The sequence below is a fragment of the Cornus florida genome, unplaced genomic scaffold, assembly GCF_030987335.1.
Source record: "Cornus florida cultivar Cherokee Brave unplaced genomic scaffold, ASM3098733v1 CherokeeBrave_3.0.0_Hap2_Chr01, whole genome shotgun sequence".
Lineage (NCBI taxonomy): Eukaryota > Viridiplantae > Streptophyta > Magnoliopsida > Cornales > Cornaceae > Cornus > Cornus florida.
In genome coordinates, this window is record NW_026775571.1 from 95,473,616 (window position 1) to 95,482,486 (window position 8,871).

At 32.8% G+C, this 8,871-nt stretch overlaps 1 long non-coding RNA gene across 1 annotated transcript; it reads left to right on the forward strand.

Moving 5' to 3' along the window:
* The first annotated feature begins 1,538 nt into the window (after nucleotides 1-1,538).
* LOC132307454 (uncharacterized) lies at nucleotides 1,539-8,058 on the forward strand. Its single transcript, XR_009482238.1, has 6 exons — nucleotides 1,539-1,902; nucleotides 3,222-3,287; nucleotides 3,551-3,611; nucleotides 4,161-4,241; nucleotides 5,904-6,136; nucleotides 6,213-8,058. It is a non-coding gene; the product is annotated as an uncharacterized LOC132307454 (long non-coding RNA).
* The last annotated feature ends 813 nt before the right edge of the window (nucleotides 8,059-8,871 follow it).

Genomic DNA, 8,871 nt, shown 5'->3' on the forward strand with positions numbered 1-8,871 from the left:
ACACCAAACACACAGTCACATAAATATGCATCAAATGATTATATATGAAATGCAACAGCCCCGAAAAATAATTCCCCGTACACAACAAATTCGGTTACGGGTCGCCCGGGACCTCTTGGCAGAAAAACTAAAAAATGTCGAAATGACTAACAATGCATTTCTAAAAGTCTCGAACTAAAAAAAAAATACCCCAATCAACTCTCAGAACTCACTCGGCATACCCCATGGTACCCGGCATGCAAAATGAGGAAATAAATAAATAAATTCTAAAAAATAAAAAAAATTCCAGAAAAATGGAAAATAGTAAAATGAGTAATATTACAGGACATGAAATTGATAATCTCTATCTCCATCGTCCATTTACTAATAGTTTGACATGTTTTACAACAAAAGTATTATGTGATGAATTTTCTGTTATATAAATGCATTCTTTTCTTAGAAGAAATAAAATTGTCATAAGAGAAATTTTAAAAAAGTCATTGTAAGGTGGTAGCAAGGAGTGAACCAGTGAAGAAAACAAAAGAAGCAAAAATACGAAAAAACCAGGAGCCATCACCCTAAGTAGGAAGTAGATTTTGTTTTTTGTTTGTTTATTTATTTATGAGCATTTGTGTCATGCACATACATATGCTCATATGCTTCCACAATAGGAGTTTTTGGGTTCTATTATCTATATACTAACAAACTATAAGATGACGTGCTATAAAAGCTATAGCACTATATTTTGCTTAATTTTTATTAGTGCACATTGATCTTATGTTTATACAATCACAAGCGATTTATTTTTTTATAGATAATTTATAATATTTGAATTGTTGCTAGTACTATTATTTTAATTGGAGTGTATATCCAGCATGGGTGGCAGTAAACTTTCTGATTGTATCACTTATTGGTAAATTAATCTGCCATTTGTTTCTAGTTTTCAATAATATTCCTAAATAGTATATCATTATACTTTGTAATAGCTTCAACCTATTGAACTAATTGCAAAGTTTCTGGATGAGAAACTTTGTACTGGAAATAAGAGTGAAGAAGAACTGATGTGTACACTTGATGAAGTTTTGGTTTTATTCAGGTTTATACGGGCAATGTGGACGTTTGTAACGTAATAATAAAATTGACTCTTACATAATTCTTTTTGCTATATTAAAATTCCTATTTCTGCTCCTGTTCAATTTGGTTCGCCACTCATTTTTCATTTTATCTCCCATTGACTTAGGGCGAGGATGCATTTGAAGCATTCTATGAGAAGGATCTTGCAAAAAGGTTACTGTTGAAGACCAAGCAAAGGCGGATGTGAGGTGGGTTATGGTAGGCTTGAACCCACTCGAAGAAAAATATATTTTTTTTGTTATACTAATTTTAGTCCACCGTATATATATATATATATATTAATAGACTTAGCCCACCCAGTAAAAATAAAAGCCCAAACCAAATAAGCTGAGGGCTGGCCTGACCCAAGGCGACAGAAGGCAGTTGCCTAGGGTCTCAAAATTTATGGGGCCTCAAAATGTTAGGCGCATGGATGATGGCAACAAATACTTTTAGGGCAAATCATTTCTGCATCCCCAATCGCCTCAATCTCTATTCTCGTTCTCGACTCTGAACTTGCCCTCTCTCTCTCTCTCTCTCTCTCTCTCTGCAACTGCAAACTACAAAATCTACAAGAAACAGAAGTTCAAAACCCATATATTTCAGTTTATCTATCTGTCTGCAAGAATCAAAAGTTCAAAACCCATATCGGCATATCATTTCAGATTGTTCAAAAAATCAAAACCCATATCTTTCAGTTTCCATCGCCCGCTGTTCCAGTTCGGGTTCGCCGTTCGCAAGCTTCAGCCGCTGGCCCGCTGTCTCTCAACTCTCAAGCTTGCCCCCCTCTCTCTCTGCATCTGCTAAATTGTATGTATGGGTTATGTTTTAATTTTTTTCTTTTCTAAATCAACTAATCAAGGTCTGTAATTCTTGTTTTGCAAACTAAATCCTATTTGTTGAAATTTTTTATGATCTTATATATATATATATATATATATATATATATATATATATATATATATATATTACAATATAAAGTAACAAAATTTGCATTGCATTTTGAGGTAATCATTGCATTGAATTTTGAGGTAATCACCGTAATCTATATTTTATTTCAGCAAAACAATTTATTTATTTATTATTATTATTTTTTTTTTTCTCTATAACTTCTATTTCTGTTTTTATTTTTTATTTTTTATTTTTTTTGTTGTCAATTATGTCTACAAGAAAATTTGAATCTGGGCATGAAAAAATAAAAAAATAAAAAATAAAAAAGAATCTGAATTGGATTGAATTGGATTAGAAATCTGCAGAGATTGAATCTGAAACAATTTTTATCAACATGCCAAGCTTTTTTGAAGATGGAAATCTTTTCAGAACTAAAAAAAATCATAACAAGAACTTTGACAAGCAAAAGTACTTAATATAGGGTAAAGCTCTAAAGTTACTTCTTGAAAATTAAAATACTTACAAAAAGCATGCTTTTGAGTTAATTCCATAGTGTTGGAAGGGGCTTGCCATGAACTACCTCACACTCTGCTTCCCCTAGTAGATTCTCAAATAGGATTAGTAAATTGGTTAAAAGAAGAGATAGGGTACTGAGTGGTTAATTGTTCAGAAATAAATTAGTAAATTTTTTTATTAATTACCCAAATAGGATTTTCTATTTCTTAATCAGTCAATTGTCTAAAGAAACATTGTTAGTTAACTAAAATTGAATTAGACAATAGTTAATTTTGGTTGATATATTTTGATTTAGCCCACCCCATTGAGAAATCCCGGATGTTTCGTTTCACATAGAAATACAATTTGTGTAATGCACGAAGGATATATTCATTCTTTCTGCCATATTTTTATTTTTAAATTTTGGTTTTTGATTTTCTTTTGTTATTAGAATGCAGAATATCAGTATGTTGATTTGTTAATTTTGAAGATTATTGCTAAACTGATGCATTGTACTTTGTTATTGGATTAATTTAACATAAGAGCTGGGTATAATATGTGTTAATCACACCTATCCGCAATCACACCTCTTTCTACGGATAGGTGTCCAACATTTTGACTGAAAGCATAGTTGGGTTGGGTTGATACATGATATAGATAGTACTTAGATGGTGGTGTTTTAATTGTTATGAGTGAGATTGTGAAACCTCTTCCTCACAACTTGAGTGTTTTCTTATTTTTAGGGTTAGCATTGGGCCTTAACATTTAACAAGAACAAGGTTCAAGAAACATGTCTCCTCAGTCATCAGGTAACAAACTCAATACTTCTTCTAAAATTTTAATTGACATTTTGAGCTATTGGTTATGTTTATTTATTCATGTTTTACATACTATTTTTTTGTTTTTGTTTTTGTTTCTACATATATATATATAATATTGTTATGATGTGATGCTCGAACAATTTATTAACGGGAATTAAAGACTTGGAAGTTTAGTTTTCAATTTCAGAATATATGTTTTACAAGTTTATTAACGTTTTTAAAACTTTTCCTCTTTTGTTCTAATAATATAGGTCTCTTTTCTGAAAGAAGAGAGTTGATGGGAATGGGTGGTGTAGGCAAAAAGAAAAAAAGGTATGTTTTTTTTGCCGAGCTAATTGAATTATATAAATCCCCTTACCGTTGTAGCTGCGATGTTGGTTTTAAAATGACTAATTATGATAGGAAGTCTTTTTTCAGTTTATTTTAATCAAATGTATATCTATGCAAGAGGATTACACAATTCTAGATGAGGATGTTAATGTTAAAGTTATGAGGATGTTGATGTCAACGTTGACTCTTGTGATGATGACTGATGACGTTGATAATATGTTGATGCACTCAAATTAAGTCAAAGCACCTAGAATTGAAGGAAATTTAGAGTTGCAGACATACTATTGAGCAGAGTGTTCAAAATGTGTTTTAGTTTATTTTGATCTGAGCAGCATCCTATTTGTTATGTAGACAGCTGTGCTTACAGCTACAACCCAACATCCCTTCAATAGACCTTTTTCCAACAACATTGTTCTATTTATAAGTTGTATTTCTGCTCTGTTGAATTTGGTTTGCCAGTAATTTATGCGCTGTTATTTGTTTTTGTAATATAATGAGAGAATTTTGTTATTTTATCTCCTGTTGATTTAGGGCAAGGATGTAATTGAAACATTGTATAAGAAGGGTCCTGCAAAAAGGCTACCATTGGGAAGGAGTGAAGGAAAGTTAAAGGTGTGTATTCTATTTATATAATGCATCTTTGTTTTTTTATCCTATTTCATAACATACATCTTCTGTTATGGGATTCTAATTGAATTCTATGGATCTGATCACAAATTGTGGGATACTGGTCTTCTCGGTTGTTAACTAATTGCTAATGCACTATAGAATCATAAGGTTGGTTTCACCTTAGATGACAACTTATTCTCCCATAACTGCTATTTCCACATTACAACACTTGTGTTACATTCTTGATTTTTGATTCCTGTTTCTTCTGAAATTTCCAATCACTATTACTATAGCTCAGGTTAAGACCTTGCAACTACCTTTTATTGTTCATTTCACTTTACTCAATTCAGTTTATATGTATTTTTTTATATCTACGTATATGTACAATTTATTTGGTTCTTGGTGTTTATGTTATGTGAGAGATGTTTCCGCAATTTGAGTATTCATTTTGTAAATGTGTATGGATCTCAAGTAGTATCATTAGTCCTAAAAAATAGAGACATTGACGTATGTATACATGTTAATCGGAAAAAAAATTCTGAAAACCCACGGATGTTTAGTGTCTTGACTAATATTGGCATGGGAGACTTCTATAGATATGGACTTGTAGAGAGAAAGATATATGGTTGGGGGCACAAAAGTGTACGACAACTGTGAACCAACGATAGGGTTGTGAGCTTTTGGCTTGTTTCATGCATCGGATTTAAGAAGTGTATAACAATGAAATGGAAAGCTCTGATGCACTCAAAGTTACAAACAGAGACAGTAATTAATATTATATATTTATAATTTTACTAATATAATTTGATAGTACGTATATCTTACATATATATATATGTGTGTGTGTGTGTGTGTTTGTAACTTTATACTTGGATATATTTTGCTTTAGCCCACCCCATTGAGAAATCCTGGATCCTCCCTTGAGACCGAGTGTGGAAGCCAATTTACCAACAAAATTGAATCGTTCAAGGTGTGTATGTTGTTCATAACATGCATCTTCTGCCCTGAAATTCTGATTGAAATCTATCTTACAAAATCTTGTGTTCTTGGCTCTATTTAGAGGGTTGCTATGGCTGTTGCCCCCTCACGACTCGGCACCTTTATGGGGCCAAAACCCTTACCTGGTTCACTTGAGGCTCTTAATTTGGCACCATGGATTTGCAGGAGCTATGGGTATGACTTAAAACTACCCTTATTACTTCAAGCAATATAAATCAGTAATAATGTATTTTGAATTGTCAGTCACTAGCAATGTTTAGACTCAACCAAAATCACTCATAATGTGATATGTTAATGTGTGTATCTTTAGTTCTTTCTGTGAAAAATTAAGAAGAAACATGTTACAATTTTACCTATATAACCCCTTTGGTATGAATAGTTTATCGGTCTGGGCGTGGATGTTCTTATTTGGGCATCTTGTTTGGGCTACTGGATTTATGTTCTTAATTTCATGGCGTGGGCTTCCGGAAGAAATTGAAGAATTTCTTGGGAATCCTACAAGATCCATTTGTTCTTTTTTCTGTGACAGATTGTCAAAACTTCATCTGGGTTCGAATCCTACTGAGGTATTTGAAAAAATGTTTGAAGCAGCCTATGCACTGCTTAATGATGCTATCAGAATTGAAAAAGGTATATTCTTACATGTTATTTACTGTTGTGTTTTAGGACCCATATTGGCGATGATGGGTCATTGCCATTCCTGCCCACTAAACCTCCTGATAGATGTATCAACATTCAGAGCTCATGAAAACAAGTCGAAGACCACTATGAGCTCATGAAAGGGGACGATAAATCATTCCGCTGCCTCACCCATTATCCCAAAAATTTTTGTAAACATTGTGGTAATGGGTTGAAACTCCTGCTAATATGGAGGATCATCTTCGTGTTTGCCCGCACAAGTAGGTGATCATTGAATTTGTAAACAATTATTATTATTGTCATTACTATTATTTATTTATTTAATCTTTTTTGCAGGATCTACAGTGAATGGTTAGCTTGGAAGGAAGGCAAGGGAGTTTAAGATCCGATCAAAATGAAAAGTTTAGAGATCGTTAGATTGAAAAGACAATGAAAATTGGTTGTTATGTTTTTTGTAAGACCATACACCCTGGAGATGGGAGATTGTGTTTTTGTAAATAGTCACGAGGGAACGTGAAGCCCCATCTCTTTCCATTCCTGTTCATCATCGTATTTGTGTACAAACTATAAAGGATGAAAGGGAGCTAAAGTAGCTCCAACTAAATTTTACCCTGCAGAACTTGAACAACTTAATAGTCATTATATATCTCAGTTACGAAAGGCCTGTGATCAGAGGGGAAAAAGAAGGTAAAATTAATGACTAGCCTGTGATCAGAGTCATTATATATCTCAGCTACGAAAAGCCTGTGATCAGAGGCGAAAAAGAAGGTAAAATTAATGACTAGCCTGTGATCACAGTCATTATATATCTCAGCTACGAAAAGCCTGTGATCAGAGGGGAAAAAGGAGGAGGTAAAATTAATGACTAGCCTGTGATCAGAGGGGAAAAAGAAGAAGGTAAAATTAATGACTAGCCAGTGATCAGAGTCATTATACATCTCAGCTACGAAAAGCCTATGATCAGAGGGGAAAAAGAAGAAGATAAAATTAATGACTAGCCTGTGATCACATACTATTAAGTTGTTCAAGTTCTGCAGGGTAAAATTTCGTTGGAGCTACTTTAGCTCTCTTCCATCCTTTATAGTTTGTACATACATAAAGAACAGGAATGGAGACAGATGGGGCTTCTGGATAAGTATGTATTGGGTACCTAAGGTACTGTAAATATAGTACCTCGACCAAGGGTAAATTGTCTGAGTTTTTGTTGGTGGGTATAACTCTGACATGATCTTTAAGTGTGTCTGTATGCCCCTCTTCCATTTTCTGGCAATTCTTTAGGTTTATGATATTTTATACTAACACGGACGCTGTTGTGGTTCCAAGAATCAGGGAGGAGGTATCATTTTAAGTAATGGATAGATGATGCCCTCTCTGAGTGGTTTCTTTCTTCTTGTTCATATTGCTGAAGTTGTCAAAGCCTAGAGAGGATGTGAAGCTGATGGGAAGACGGGGATACAAAAATGTGGTGGTGGAAGGGGATTGCAGAGCTGTGGTTACTCAGAAGTCTTCTAACAGATTCTTTGCCATTGTGATCCACAACATTCAGAGAGTTTTTTACTTCTTCTTTACTTTGGTATCTAATTGCGAAATGGCTTCTCAATCCAAACTCTAAATTTCTGGTGAGTTTGGCTTACAAACTCCATTAGAGTGTGTGTGAGATGAACCAATAAAATCAATAAACATGCATGAACTCAATTCTGTTGACTTTGACATGAAAGTGATGTACATTAATAGAGCAGATGCAAATTCACAGCAATGAAACTTGTAAAACGTCAATATGCAAAGAAGGGATATTCTCTTGAAATTGGAACTATTCCAATTAATTTTCCATTGTAGTTTCGGAGTTGAGAAAATAAAATCCTCACCACAATAACAGTTGTCTCATCAATTCATCGCATGAATGTTGTATAACAGTGAGTTTTAAGCCTTAAAAAAAAAAAAAAAAAAGAAAAAAAGAAAAAAAGAAAAAAATTATTTAACCCCAAAACATTATGAAACACACATAAAACACCAATGTAATCAATCACACCCGACCAAGATAAGACACCACAACCAAAGTCCCAAATGGCCCAGCAGTATTACTGGTATTACTCCTTTCTCCTTAGAGGGGAGGTCGAGAATTTGAATCTCGGTAGAGGTAAAATGTATGTCTAATTGTTTTAAAAAAAAAAAAAAAAGATAAGACACCACAAAGAACTCGGCTTTTTGCTGGGAAAAAAATAACACACACAAAACCCTACCTACAAATTTTAAAACCCACAATTACAAAATAAATGAATGTTGAAAGGTAAAGAGGAAGAGAATCAACTGGAGTTGGGAGCCCCTTCTTATCCCTTAAAAACAAACCAACTCACACAAACAACTATTTTTGTTCAAAAGTAAACACCAAATGAACAAGCTTTTTTGTTTTTTTTTTTTTTCCTGAAAATTATTTATACTTGTCCTATATAATATAAAAAATTTTGTGTATACTTTCTAAATTATTTTCTCTCTATATATATTAAACATATAGGAGTAAATTTGAAAAGATAATAAATGGAAAGGAGAGATTTGTTTTTGTTGGAGCAGACTAGCAACAAATGGGCTAACATTTTTAGAGTTCCACGTAAAGGTTGAAAGATATTGTGAAAATTGTGAATTGTCATACTCAGGATGATGTAAAAATTCGTGCTTAACGGCATGGAATATGAATAGAAAATTTTTTCTTTTATAAATTTTTTTTTTTTTTTTATTTTTGTTGACTTGTATGAATTTTATCGAAAAGTTTACCTTGTAATTCTTTTGAGTTAAAGCCTAAATTTGAGAAGTGCTTACATTGACTTCTTCATCTTGTGAAAGTATATATGGTCCTCATTTATTATTTATTTTTTTAAAAAAAAATACATAAATTTCCCTTAAGTGTATTTTGGAATTTTTATAAAAAATTTGGTCAATTGACTATTGGCAATTTGCTCCAAAATTTAAAAATACACTAATTTATTTGCACATAATAAAT